A 12,501-nucleotide genomic window follows, 5' to 3' on the forward strand; every position below is an offset into this window, starting at 1 on the left:
TGAATATTATATACATCAGGAAGAGGAGATGTTACCTACATAACATTTTCACACAATCTCTAATGAGGTGCATAAGCTTTCAACCAATTTTCAAGTGACTAAGCACCTCTGTCCCCCGACCAACACAGAGTCAAGGCTAACTACAGAATAAAGACAGCTATATGGACTCCAAATTATGACATCATAATGGGTAAAACTAATGAAAAGTCATGGGATCTAACCAAAGCACTCAACTGTGTCCTATAGACCATGGTGTTATTAACAAAGCTTCTTGATATCTTCTTAGCTTTCTTTCCCACCTCACTTTCCACATTAAAATAGGCTCTTCTTCTTCAACCAATCCTCTCCTGTTAAAAGCAGTTCCAAAAGCTCAGTTCTAGCACCTCTAATTGTTAAAATTTATTCCAACAGACTGTTATTACATCACACTCCATCTACACATCATTTTCAATGTGGATATCATGGTCATTTACAGATATAATCAAAAATAATAAAATACAACATTTGGGAAAACTACCAATAAATCCAAATAAAGCAGAAGTCATGCTCTTCAGAACTCTACACGAGCTTAAGTTGTCACCATCTGAGTTCATATGTATCAAAAGCAGAGTCCTTTATAACCTATCACTCATTCAAATACCTAAGACCTGAGCTGGATCAGATACTAAGCTTCCAACTTCATATTCATAAAACCAAAGTAAAAAAAATGTATAACAAACCCATTTCTGATTATGCATAATTGACATGTTTTATCTCCATCAGGTAGAGAAGCCATACAGAAAAATGGTACACATGGCATAGCTCTGATATGCTATCCCAATGATTATCTCAGCCTCATAAAAGACATTATCTCACTGTAAATAGCTGATAACAAAATGTATCATTTCATCTCACTAACCTCAAGAGCAGACCACCATTGTACTCTTCTAAAAAAGTAAACTAAACTCCAACCCAACAAACAGCAGGTCTTCTAAAGTGCACCTTTCAGTTCAAACTTCTAAATCAAAATTCCTATCTAGCAGGAAAATTCACAGTTAGGGAAAGAATGTACAGCCTCCAAGCTCAACATGGTTATTCCATCATTCTCCACAATGACTTGTCTTATAGAAAGTTGATAAATCACAGATTCTCCACACTAGGACCCAAACTCTGAGGAAACCATGTCACCCAATCATAAAAGACTCAACTATACTTCCCCAGATCAGGAAGTACTTCAAGCATCACCCCACAAAAGTAGCAAAATGTCATTGCTTTCCAAATATAACATATTTCAAGTACCTGTTTTTTTATCTTATTTCCATCTATTCACATTAGCCAATAGCTTCTGAAAAGCTACTGTTCCAATCTCTTCCTCTTCCCTAGTTCTCCACTATACCGCCTTTCTTCTTCATTGTTATTCTTAATCCCACCTGCTAGTCTAGCTTTCAGCACAACTCTTCTTACAATGGTACACTCAATAAGCATTTGATACTCTTAAACTAGATCCTTGCTTTTTTCTCTCCTTTTCCAACACTTAAAACATCTTTTTCTGCCATACCTTTCTCATACTTTGCCTTTAAGCATCACCTCTCCACATGATAATTATACCATCTCCTTTTATCAAACTTCATTCAAAATGTTTTCTTGCTCAACATAATCTACTTCAACTCCTCATTCTCTGTTTTTATGCATTCTGTATATAGTTTCATACAGAAACATTAGCTTGTCACAGTTATTTATATATGGCTATGTAAATATGTCTTTGCCAATGTTTGCTTGTAATTTTAGCGAACCTGTTCTTTGTGCTTTTATCTTTGTCACTGAATTGTGCTTGAAAAATTTAGTTATTCAAATACTTGGTAAATTTTCCTACTGGCATTAAAGAAATGCATCATTATTCCCTTTGTCACAAACAATGTCCCTTCACACTATGAAATTGATAACAATACCCTAAGTACCAACGGAGTGGTACGGGACCTGGCATCACAGGCTGGCCATAACCTTAACTTCAACCCCCACGTGTCTACCATTATAAGGAAAGCTTTCCACATAGCTCACCTGATTAGTAAAGGCATTGCCTTGAGAGCAAAAGAAGTTATAACCCCCTATACTTGGCACATATCCAGCCCATAATTGAGTATAGGGCTCCATGTACTGTACTAAGTACCTACAGCAGTTAGAGAGACCTCAAAGGTTTCTAACAAAGAAGGTCAAGGGCTTCCAGCATGTGTCTTATATGGACCAACTAAAATCCATGTCACTATACTCCGTATCATACAGACTTCTTAGGAGAGACTTATGCCTGGTCTACAGAGCAACCAAGACCCATACCTAATGAACTTACTGTATATCCATAAATCAAATGGGTCTAGTGTTCCCCATTACAGGGGCTTAAATATGGCCTGTGACTTAAATAGTGCATGCTGGAGGGACACGTTTATCTCCCAGACACTTCCATGTCTTTGGAACAGGTTATTAATTCATGTGAAACAGAGCACCTCAATGACACTTTTCAGGAGGAACCTGGATGAGTGGATGGGGTGCAGTAAATTCTTACCGAGGATAGCACCCACAACCCTGCTGGACATGAGCAGTCATCACTAAATGCAATCTTGGGTATTGACTAGTACCTCTATGGTATTACATTGGGTTGAAATGGCTAGGTTTAAAATTACTTTTGGATCGATAGCCTAGTAATCTGCTATGATCCTATGTATGGGGCTTTCACATTCAGACTGTGTCTGAAATAAGTTCACACGGATCATTGTTCTACCCCATGCAACATCTATATGAAAATGAATGACTTAGTGAATGAATTAATGAGTAATAAACAAGCACATGCATACATATATGCATACATACATATAGATAATTACGATCAGGGTACCAATCATAACCTTCTTATTATGTGTTTGAGATGTAAATACCAAGAAATTCTCCTTGACAGCAAAGTTCAAAAGGTGAATCTTAGCAACCACATCAAGAACACATAATTAAAGGTAATTCTTTTGGTGCATGTTGCTTTATCTTCTTTGTGCATTACTAGTTACAGATAAAAATAAAAGAGTAAAAGTACTAAGCATTTTGCTGACTTTCAAAGACATTAAGCACTTAGTGAGCACTGTTAGCTAGCAGTATAATGCAATCCCTTACATTTATACTCACATTCCCATGGCTTTCAAATGACCAGATTTTTGCCTCATATGTTTGGGCTGTTCCTCGTTAAATGTTTGGTTTTCAGACAAATCACTGAGGGACTGAAGTCACTAAATAATGACATTCATTTCAGTTTCAGACTTTGACTCCTTCAGAAAATGCAGGCAAACAAACATGCTGTTATTCTGGCTACCTTCTAAGTTTATAAAAGGGAGTGCAGGACATATTATCGGTATGGACAGCAGGCAGGCACAGACTTACTTTTTATTCTACTTCTGTCTGTTGCTGGTGAGCACTGGCAGATTTGACTGCCTAGCATGAGACCTGATCTTAAGAAGTTATGCAAGGGTTGTTTGAGATTTGTTAAGACTGGGTCTCGTTGGGTCTCGCCCTATAGTAGCACTTATTTAGAATTGTTTTTTTTTCCAATTTTCAGACAGTAATCACTGTACTTCATGTACAACTGAATAAATAAATACATAAATACCCGTAATGTTAATGAAAAACTTGTGGTCTAGACAAGACTGGCATACTGGTGCCCTAAGCAAAAGGGTCTATGTTACCCCACTTACCCACACCATCTTGCCTGCTCTCACCATCCGGATTACTTTTTTCCTTACTTTTTATCACAGTTTGTCTTATTCTCCAGCTATTTACTGCAGCTATTTATTTATTCATTCATTCATCATGTTCTATCTAGGAATGACTGCATACTGATAACTACGGAGGAAACAACTGCATTGAGCCATGCAAGTTAACCTTTCTGTGCACTGTGCTCTGAGGTGCATTTCATAGCTTTAAAAAAAAACATTTTCATCCAGTGATGGTCTAGATAAAGCCCTGATCAAACACAGAAAAATTAGTCTCACACTTCAGTTTTGTTTTTTCCTGCATTCTTTCAGCAAATCCAAACTGAAAAAGGCTATACTCCAATAACTGCTGTGCTGATATCTGTATTAAACCGGTTGTCTAGTTAATGTTAGGCCTTCAGAAGCCATGAGGTTTCTATATGCTCGGAGGTGCATTTGAGAGATGTTCATCCTTTTTATCTAATGATAGCCTGAATAAAAACCATGATCAAAGAAAGAAATTCAGTCTTAGACTTCAAATTTATTTTTATTTTCTTGTGTCCTTTCAGTACAGCCTAACTGACCAAGACTACAATGTAATAACTGCAGTGGAAATAACTGTTTTAAGACATGGGTCTAGGGGCCACTAGGCTTCCATCAGCCATGAGGTTTCTAGATGATCAGATGCATTTTAGAGGTTTTTTTAAATAACTTTTTCATCCAACAATTGATTGAAAAAAATAATTATTAATGAAAGAAATTCAGTCATGCATCCTTTCAGCATATCCAAACTGACCAAGACTGCACTGTAATAACTGCAATGAAAATAACTATGGTAAGCAGGGAACTCCAGCAGCCATGAATTTTCTAGATGTACTGAGAAGCATTTTAGAGTTTTTTAAGCAACCTATTCATCCATTGATGGCCTGAACAATAACCATGATTAAGGAATGAAATGCAGTCTTACTCGTTAGCTTTATTTTTTCCCGTATCATTTTAACAATCCCTAACTGACCAAAACTGTATTATAATAATGTATTAGAATAAATACATTAAGTTTGGGTCTGGAGGCTGCTAGACACCTAGAAAAAATAGGGTTATAAATCTTTTAAGGTGCATATTAGAGCATTTTTCACCACTTTTGATCCTGTGATTAAACAATAATCATCCATATGGAAAAGAAATTCAATCTTACTTTTTTATTTCGAGGAAGAAATAATTTGCATTTAACTTTTAATGCTTAATGCTGACCAAACAACAGTTCCTAATAAACCATGAAGACAAGTGATTATGAGAATATATATTTTTATCTGAGAATCGTACATGAACCCCCATCCACCATCAACATACATAGTAACTTTCTGTTTACCCCCATGTTAAATTAAGATGAAAATTAAGGCAAAAATGCCCACAATTGTATACTTCAAGTGACTGCTGTGGTCATATGTTTACACAGCCTGCCTCCTCACCCCACACCATACCTCTTAACCTCTTAGCACAAGAAATCTGGACAAAGCCTAACAAAATGGGTGAACAGAGGACCAAAAATAGGTACACATTTTAAATACTGCTCTTATAAACTTAGAAAGTTGTTAAATTAACAGGGTTTGTGTTAACATACATTTTCGGAAGGATTTGAAGTCTGAAATTCAAATGTATGTCACTATTTAGTGACTTCAATCCTCAGATCATCCCAGAGATTTTCCAGAAAACCACATATTTTATGAGGAGTAGACCAAAAATATGAGGCAAAAATCTGGACATTATGGGAAAATTATGGTCACTTGAGAGGTGTGCCCCACACCCCAAAAGAACAGCCACCTTCTGTGTACCATCCTGATGTATGACTGGGAGAATACTGAAATAAATAAATAGAATATAACATATTCACTGTCATACATATATAAACAACATGCTTCTTTACTCTTCCCAAAATATAGCCACTTGTGCATGCATCAAATATTTCACTGCGAGGAACATTAAAAAAGGTGATTATGGTAATGCTTCAGACATGTTACTTCTAGACACTGCAATGCTCTTAAACAAGCTATAGTGACCCTCTGTGCACCTGTCTGAAGTTTGTGAGGAAAGTTAAAGATATAACGACAGCACTGTCCCAGCCTAATATATAGTGACTGTATTTTACCTTTGTTACAAACAGTTGCCACACATTAAAATATTGCACATTGATTCACATAATTCACATTAGTCCTTAAAAGCCAGAACAATAAGCAAACAGAAGCAGGCAACTAGTCATTTTCACCAACAAACAGCCCGAGCAAGTATACCTACTCAGTCTATGCATATCAGGAGTCCAGCTAAGTAGTCCATCTTATTTTTCACAAATGCACACTAAACCTGCAATCCAGATAGTGACTGTTAAAACTGAGCAAACAAAAAAGTTGAAAATAAAGTATTCCAAGTTGCTTTATCCATATGACAAATTCCGAAGTATTGCCAAAAATATCTGGTTGGTCCCTTGCAGCAACGTTGTAAAATCAGTAATATTAAGAATTAACAATTATCTTAGCTTTACCATGGCTTCTATTTTCAGTTGAGGGCTTCACACAATTTCTCACTTCTATAAAGTGCAACCTTCTGAACATCCCTGATTTTGTCTCATATTTTTGACCTTTCCATTATAATTCAGTAAATTGTTTCCTGCGCACATATGCAATCATAGGATCATAGGAGGTTACTAGGCTAATGGCCCTAGAGGCCCTTAAAAGCCTAGCCAAGTACAATCCCTGTTAACAAGAATATCAAGGTGTTAAGCGGAACTAAGTCATCAACTACTGCTCCTGTCCAAGAGGGACACAGGTGAAACTCCTAGGGTGAATTTGTGGTTTTCCATCCACTCACCCAAATTATGCTTAAATAGGGTCAGCAAGGGGATCGGCTTCACCTGAAGTGGACCTTTGTTCAAGAGGAGAGGTAACCTCTGTGAGATATATCTGTCTCTCCAACAAGTCTTGTTAATGTCACATACTCGGTTGAGTACTCTAGAGTGAGTGTATCTTATACCATTTGATTTATGAATATGCAGCATTTCCATTAGAGTGGGATCTGATATTGCTTTGCATTCAAGGCAGAGGTCACCTCTGCGTATTCTATAAAGCACAGAGTACAGTGACAGTGACTTCAGTCTGTCAATGTATGACATATGCTGAAGACCCTGAATTTTCTTTGTAAGAAATCTTTGAGGTCTTTCCAGTTGCTGGAGGTGCATGATACGGTACCTAACAAAGGTCGCATAGAATTATATTACTAGCCTGATCACTGAGGAGTACAGTGGAGTTATAACCTCTTTGGTTCTGGATGCAGTGCTCTTACTTATGAGGTGGGCAATGTAGAAAGCCTTTCTTACCACTGTGGAGATGTGGTGGTTAAAGGAAAGGTTGCTGTCAACCTGTGTGCCCAGATCTCTCACCACAGACTGCTTGCTTAGGATGTTACTAATCTGGCAATCTGCAGGGAAGTCACCCTTGCTGAAGCAGATGGTAATGCATTTTTGCACTGAGTTGTAGCCCATGACTTTGGCACCAGTTGTTTATCTGTGTAAGTCCCTCTTGTAGAATGCTAACATTGTTTGGGGACTTGAAGACTGCACTCAGTTCGCAATCATCAGCAAACTTTGTCAGCCATAGGCCTTTTGTTTTAGCCTGTACATCCAAGACGTAGATTCCAGACAATAGTAGCCCCAAGCACAGATCCCTGTGGAACACCACTAGTTAGGGGTCTGCTGGTGGAGGTAGAGTCACCTGTTTTGACTGTGTGTGTTCTATCTGTGAGCTAGTTTGCAACCCACTTGACAATATACGTGTTGATCTCCAGCTGGGTGAATTTATCAGTGATGCTTGAGTGGAGAATAGTCTCAAAGTCCTTGACCAGGTCCAGGTTGGCGATATACACAGATTTGCCTTCATCTGGGACTTTGGTGACTGTCTCAAAGAAGTCCACCAAGTTCAAGAGGCAGGATGTCCCTTTAATGAAGCCAAATTGGGTCAGGCCAAGCATTTTGAGGTCTTCTATATTTTTGTTGATAAGGTCCATGATTATTCTTTCCATAGTCCTGCAGATTAGACTGGTCAGGCATTTGGATCTATAGTTTGCAGGGTTTGAGTAGATGCCTCATTTATGTAACAGGATGACAGGACAGGTACTGTTTTCCATTGAGCAGGTACAAAACCAGTGCTTAGACTATGGTTAAAAAGAGTACCCAGTGGTGCAGCTAATTCCTGTGTGAATCCATTTATAATGCAGCCTGGGATATTATCAGGTCTCATAGAGGCTGTGTTTTTGGCTTTGGAGAAAGCATTTATGATCTGCTCCTTGGAGATAATAGGCAGATGGCAGGTGGTAGGCATGCTTTGGGGGATATGTGGCGGGGACATGGGGGGGACATTTTCACTGAACCTGTCAGCTAGCAGGTTGGCTATTTCTGCAGGTTCAGTATATATATGGTGCCATTAACAACCAGTTCTGCACACATATGGGGTTTTCCTTTAGGGTTTCTGACCTAGCTAAAGAAGGCCCTATGGTTATCCTAAACAAAAGAGGCTAATTTGGAATCATTGTTAGCTTTAGAATGCCTTATGAGGTGCCTTATTTGTTTGTTTAAGCCAAGGAGAGAATGCTTACAATTCAGAGACCGTTCCTTCCTGCGCTTGGACAGCAATTTTGTTCCCTTATCGTGCAACCTGTTAATGGTGGATGTCCACCAGGCAGGCTTGTTCTTTCTTGAGGATCATGTTTTGATACTATGAAGTCAACACATTTGTATAGATGCTTATACAAGGCATTGGTGTAAATTGCATTATAGGTGACCATGCCATCAGGGAGGGCAGGAGCTATGAAGCTATTAATGCCAACATGTATTAGGCTGTAATTGGTTTGGAGAAGTTTTTTAGTCTAGTACCTGCTAATGGGGGGAGGTCATATGTTATTGTTACTTCTAATTAGACTGATTTATGATCAGACTTCACTAGGGAAGGCTGCACAGATGGGGTAGTTCAACAATCACCCATGATTGTGACCACGAGATCCAGAATGTTTGGGCCTCTTGTGGGGGTGTCAGACAACTGGTCCAGGGCACTGGAGACGATGAAGTCCAAGAACCTTTCGGCAAGTGTGTTAGGACATGTATCTTGAGCAATTCCAGTAGATCTAAGTATGCAGTGTGGGTGTCCTGGTTCATGGAGTGGGTCCTATAATGGGCAATAACTTGGAGAAGCGCCTTACCTACAGTCTTTTCTTAAACCTTATCTTAAATCTTTACTCTTTACTTCTAAGTGTTTGGCTTTACTGACTTGACCAACTGTCAATTTTTCAGGAAGTCAGCAATTTAACAAAAAATCATTTTGGAAACTATGAGATATTTGTGACATGCCCTCACAACATTCAACTTTAATGTGAGATTACTTGACACAACTAGAATATTCAAGTCAAGTGGAGGACCTCCCCCATGGGGTACCTGTCACAATGTGAGCACTCTTTGTTTTAACTGGGTGCTTTATTGATTGATTTATTTTAAGTGCAAAGAAATTGATTTGTTGCTCTATAAATGAATAAACTGATATTGTAAGTGTACCTTTCTATGCACTGTGCTCTAGGGAACTGCTTAGTTCACCTATGAGCAAAACTGACCATGGACTGGTTAGATGACGTTAAAGCCAACTCATTGCCTGATATTATAATTCAGAAATTGGCTTAGAGTATCATAGCTAGCTTCTTACTTAATGTTTTACTTCAACTGAGTGCACACCAATGCTGAAAAGTTGCACTGTCCAGGGTTAGACCTAGGTTTCTATGGATGGTGCTAAACGTGCCTACAGCCATGGGTGTAATATTGGTTTATTGGTAAATGAAAGTAAATGGTGTTTCTGTATAAAATGGAATCATGATTTTTCTTCTTATCTCCTATGATATATCCATCCCTTCTGCTTGACAGCAGAAGTGTTAGGGCATACTTCCCCTCTCTGTTTATTTGTGAGAGTTGAGGGATATCCGGTTAGCAGAAATATTGCAATTTATGTTACAGAGATGGAAAAAGTATTTTATTTGTAAGTGGAACAAATTTGTTAGTGTCAAATTTGTCTTAGGATGAAATTTTCACTTTCAATTTTTTCACAGAAGAAAAGAAAAATGGTAAACAGAACTCTAGCAGCCTTGTACATTTGCCAGCAACTGTTTGTATTTGTCTAAATATATGCTTTAACATAAATCTGTTCTTTTTAATATTTCTAGATGAAAGGATCCTATAAAAGTAAGTTCAAAAGCACCAGGTTCAACGAAATGAAGCTTATTCATTGCACACACACACACACACACACACACACACACATATATATATATATATATATATATATATATATATATATGTATATATGTATATATATATATATATCAGGCTACTTCAAATGATCAAAATTTCACATCAAACCTCTGATCTGTGAAGACCAGATGATTGAACTTGTGAAATATCTTGCCTTCTTCTTGTCTGTCCCATATTTTCTTCACCAGATTATCTTCTGTATTTCTGCACATGTGTCTGAACCACCTTAATATGTTCTCTTTGATCTTCTCTGCATTAGAGCTACTTTGGATTCTACTCTGATGTCCTCATGTCATCATCTGTCCCATAGTGTGCATCCTACCACCCATCTCATGCACTTCATCTCTAACACCAATGGCTTCCTCAGCTGCTCTGCTTCAACTGCTCAGTTTTCTGTATCATACTGTAGTCCTGGCCACATCACTCTTTTCTACCCTTTAAGTTTCAGCTTCTTTAGCATTCTTCTGTCATACACTACTCCTGGCACTCTTTGCCAGTTGGTTGCAGTCCCTCTGATTCTAGCATTGACCTCCACATTCAGACTTCATTTCCCTTCAACCACCCTTCTCAAATACTTGAAACTGTTAATCTGTTCTCAGTTCTCAGCAACTGACATCCCCATTTGCTGCCATTAGAAGTGTCTTATTTGTACTCAGTTTTGTCACGTGTCTTCAGTTTTATATTCCATTCCCTTAACCTTTGCCAAAGATGTTGCTCAGAGTCTGACTGCAATGCCACATCATCTGCATGCAGCAACTTTGTTGGCCTGTCTCTCCAACTTGCTTGCTGTTGTAGTCCATCACCAGTATGAACAGCAGTGGGATCAGAGCTGAATACTGATGTACACACACTGCAACTGGGAATCCATCTTTGTGACCAAACGCTGTTCATACTACAGTCATTAAGTCATCGTACATAGTTAGCAGTAGTTCTACCAGTGTTTCTGGGACTTTGAATCACCACAGGACAGCCCAAATCATCTTTCTTCAGACCTTGTCTTATGCTTTCACCAGGTCTAGGAATTCCCAGTTGAACTCTCTCCTCATTGTTTCAACTATCTGTCTCACTGTAAACATCAGTCAGCTGTGCTGCATTCTGATCTGTTCATATGCCATTTTACTTTCCACAAGTCTGCATGTTTTTTATCAGTCATCCTCTAGAACTTTCTTGCAGTATGACAAGAGTTTGATACCTCTGCATTGCCCATAGTTGTGGCTGCTCCCTTGATTCTTGCACACTGCTGCTCATATCTGGAATATGTATTTTCTCCATACTGCTATGAGTACCCTCAGGAGCCATTTCTCCCCTACCTCGCCTAACATCTTGATCATATCTGCTCTGACCTCTTCTCAGCCTGCTGTTCTCATTGACTTTATTTTCCTTAGTACTGTTATTACTTCTTCTGGTGTAGGCTTCTCCTCTTTTTCACTGCAGGCTGGTTCTGGGGAAGTTTGACTTCTGTGGGGCTTTCTTCATCCAGAAACTGCTGGAAGTACACATTCCATCAGTCTGTGATGTCCTGTGGACTGGTGAGCATGTTGTTCCTGTCTAGTTTCTTTATATTTCTATTTTTGCCTTACAGCCTGACAGAGTTTCTTTGTGCCATCTTACTGAGTCCCTTAATACAAACTGGTAGAGTGCCTCTGATGCCTTGTTCTTTGCTATTGCAATATTTCTCTTAACCTGTTTGTTAGTTGAACAGTATTTCTTCTTAGCTTGGTCCATCTTTTTAATCTCTCATTTTTTCCTGAAATCCTTCTTTCTTTTAATGACTGCCTGGACTTCTGCATGCCACCACCATCTTTCCCTATGTACCTTACTTCCTTACCTGGTTCTACTGTATGTCTTTCTTTAGTCCTTACACATGCTGCTTTGAGATGCTGCCATTCTTCTTCAACTCTGCCGATTTTACTCTACTTCCTGAGGTGTTAGTGCCCTGAGTAATTAATTGAACTATTGCAATTTCTGTCAAGTCATCTTCTAGGTCTTCCGACCAGTCTCTGTTGACTTTACAGCATTGACATCACTATATGCAGCTGGTTGTGTCCACCACTGTTGTATTGTGTGGGATGACTGTTTTACAGGGGGTGACTTTGCAATCTGAAATTCTACCCAAATGAACATTTCTTACTAGCAGAAATCTACCTGAGGTGAACATTGACCACTCTTGTATGTGACTACATGACTGTCTCACTGAACTATGTCTTGGTCACCATCAAACTGTTTTTCAGATCAATGTCTAAAATGGCTCCTCTTTCTTTATCCCCATTGTTCCATCCTTATAGGTCTATGCCATCATCATATCCAGTTATATCTGAACCAATATGAGCATTCAGGTCTTCCAACATCAGCATTAACTCATGTTGCACTGCTTTATCTAGTAAGTTTTGCAACGGCTTCCTGACTGCATCCTCTTACCTGCCATCATAACCTTTTTGTTGGGCAAAGGCTGCAATTGTGAAT

The sequence above is a fragment of the Protopterus annectens genome, chromosome 4.part0 (genome assembly GCF_019279795.1).
Source record: "Protopterus annectens isolate FY-2018-M chromosome 4.part0, PAN1.0, whole genome shotgun sequence".
In the NCBI taxonomy this organism is placed as follows: domain Eukaryota; kingdom Metazoa; phylum Chordata; order Ceratodontiformes; family Protopteridae; genus Protopterus; species Protopterus annectens.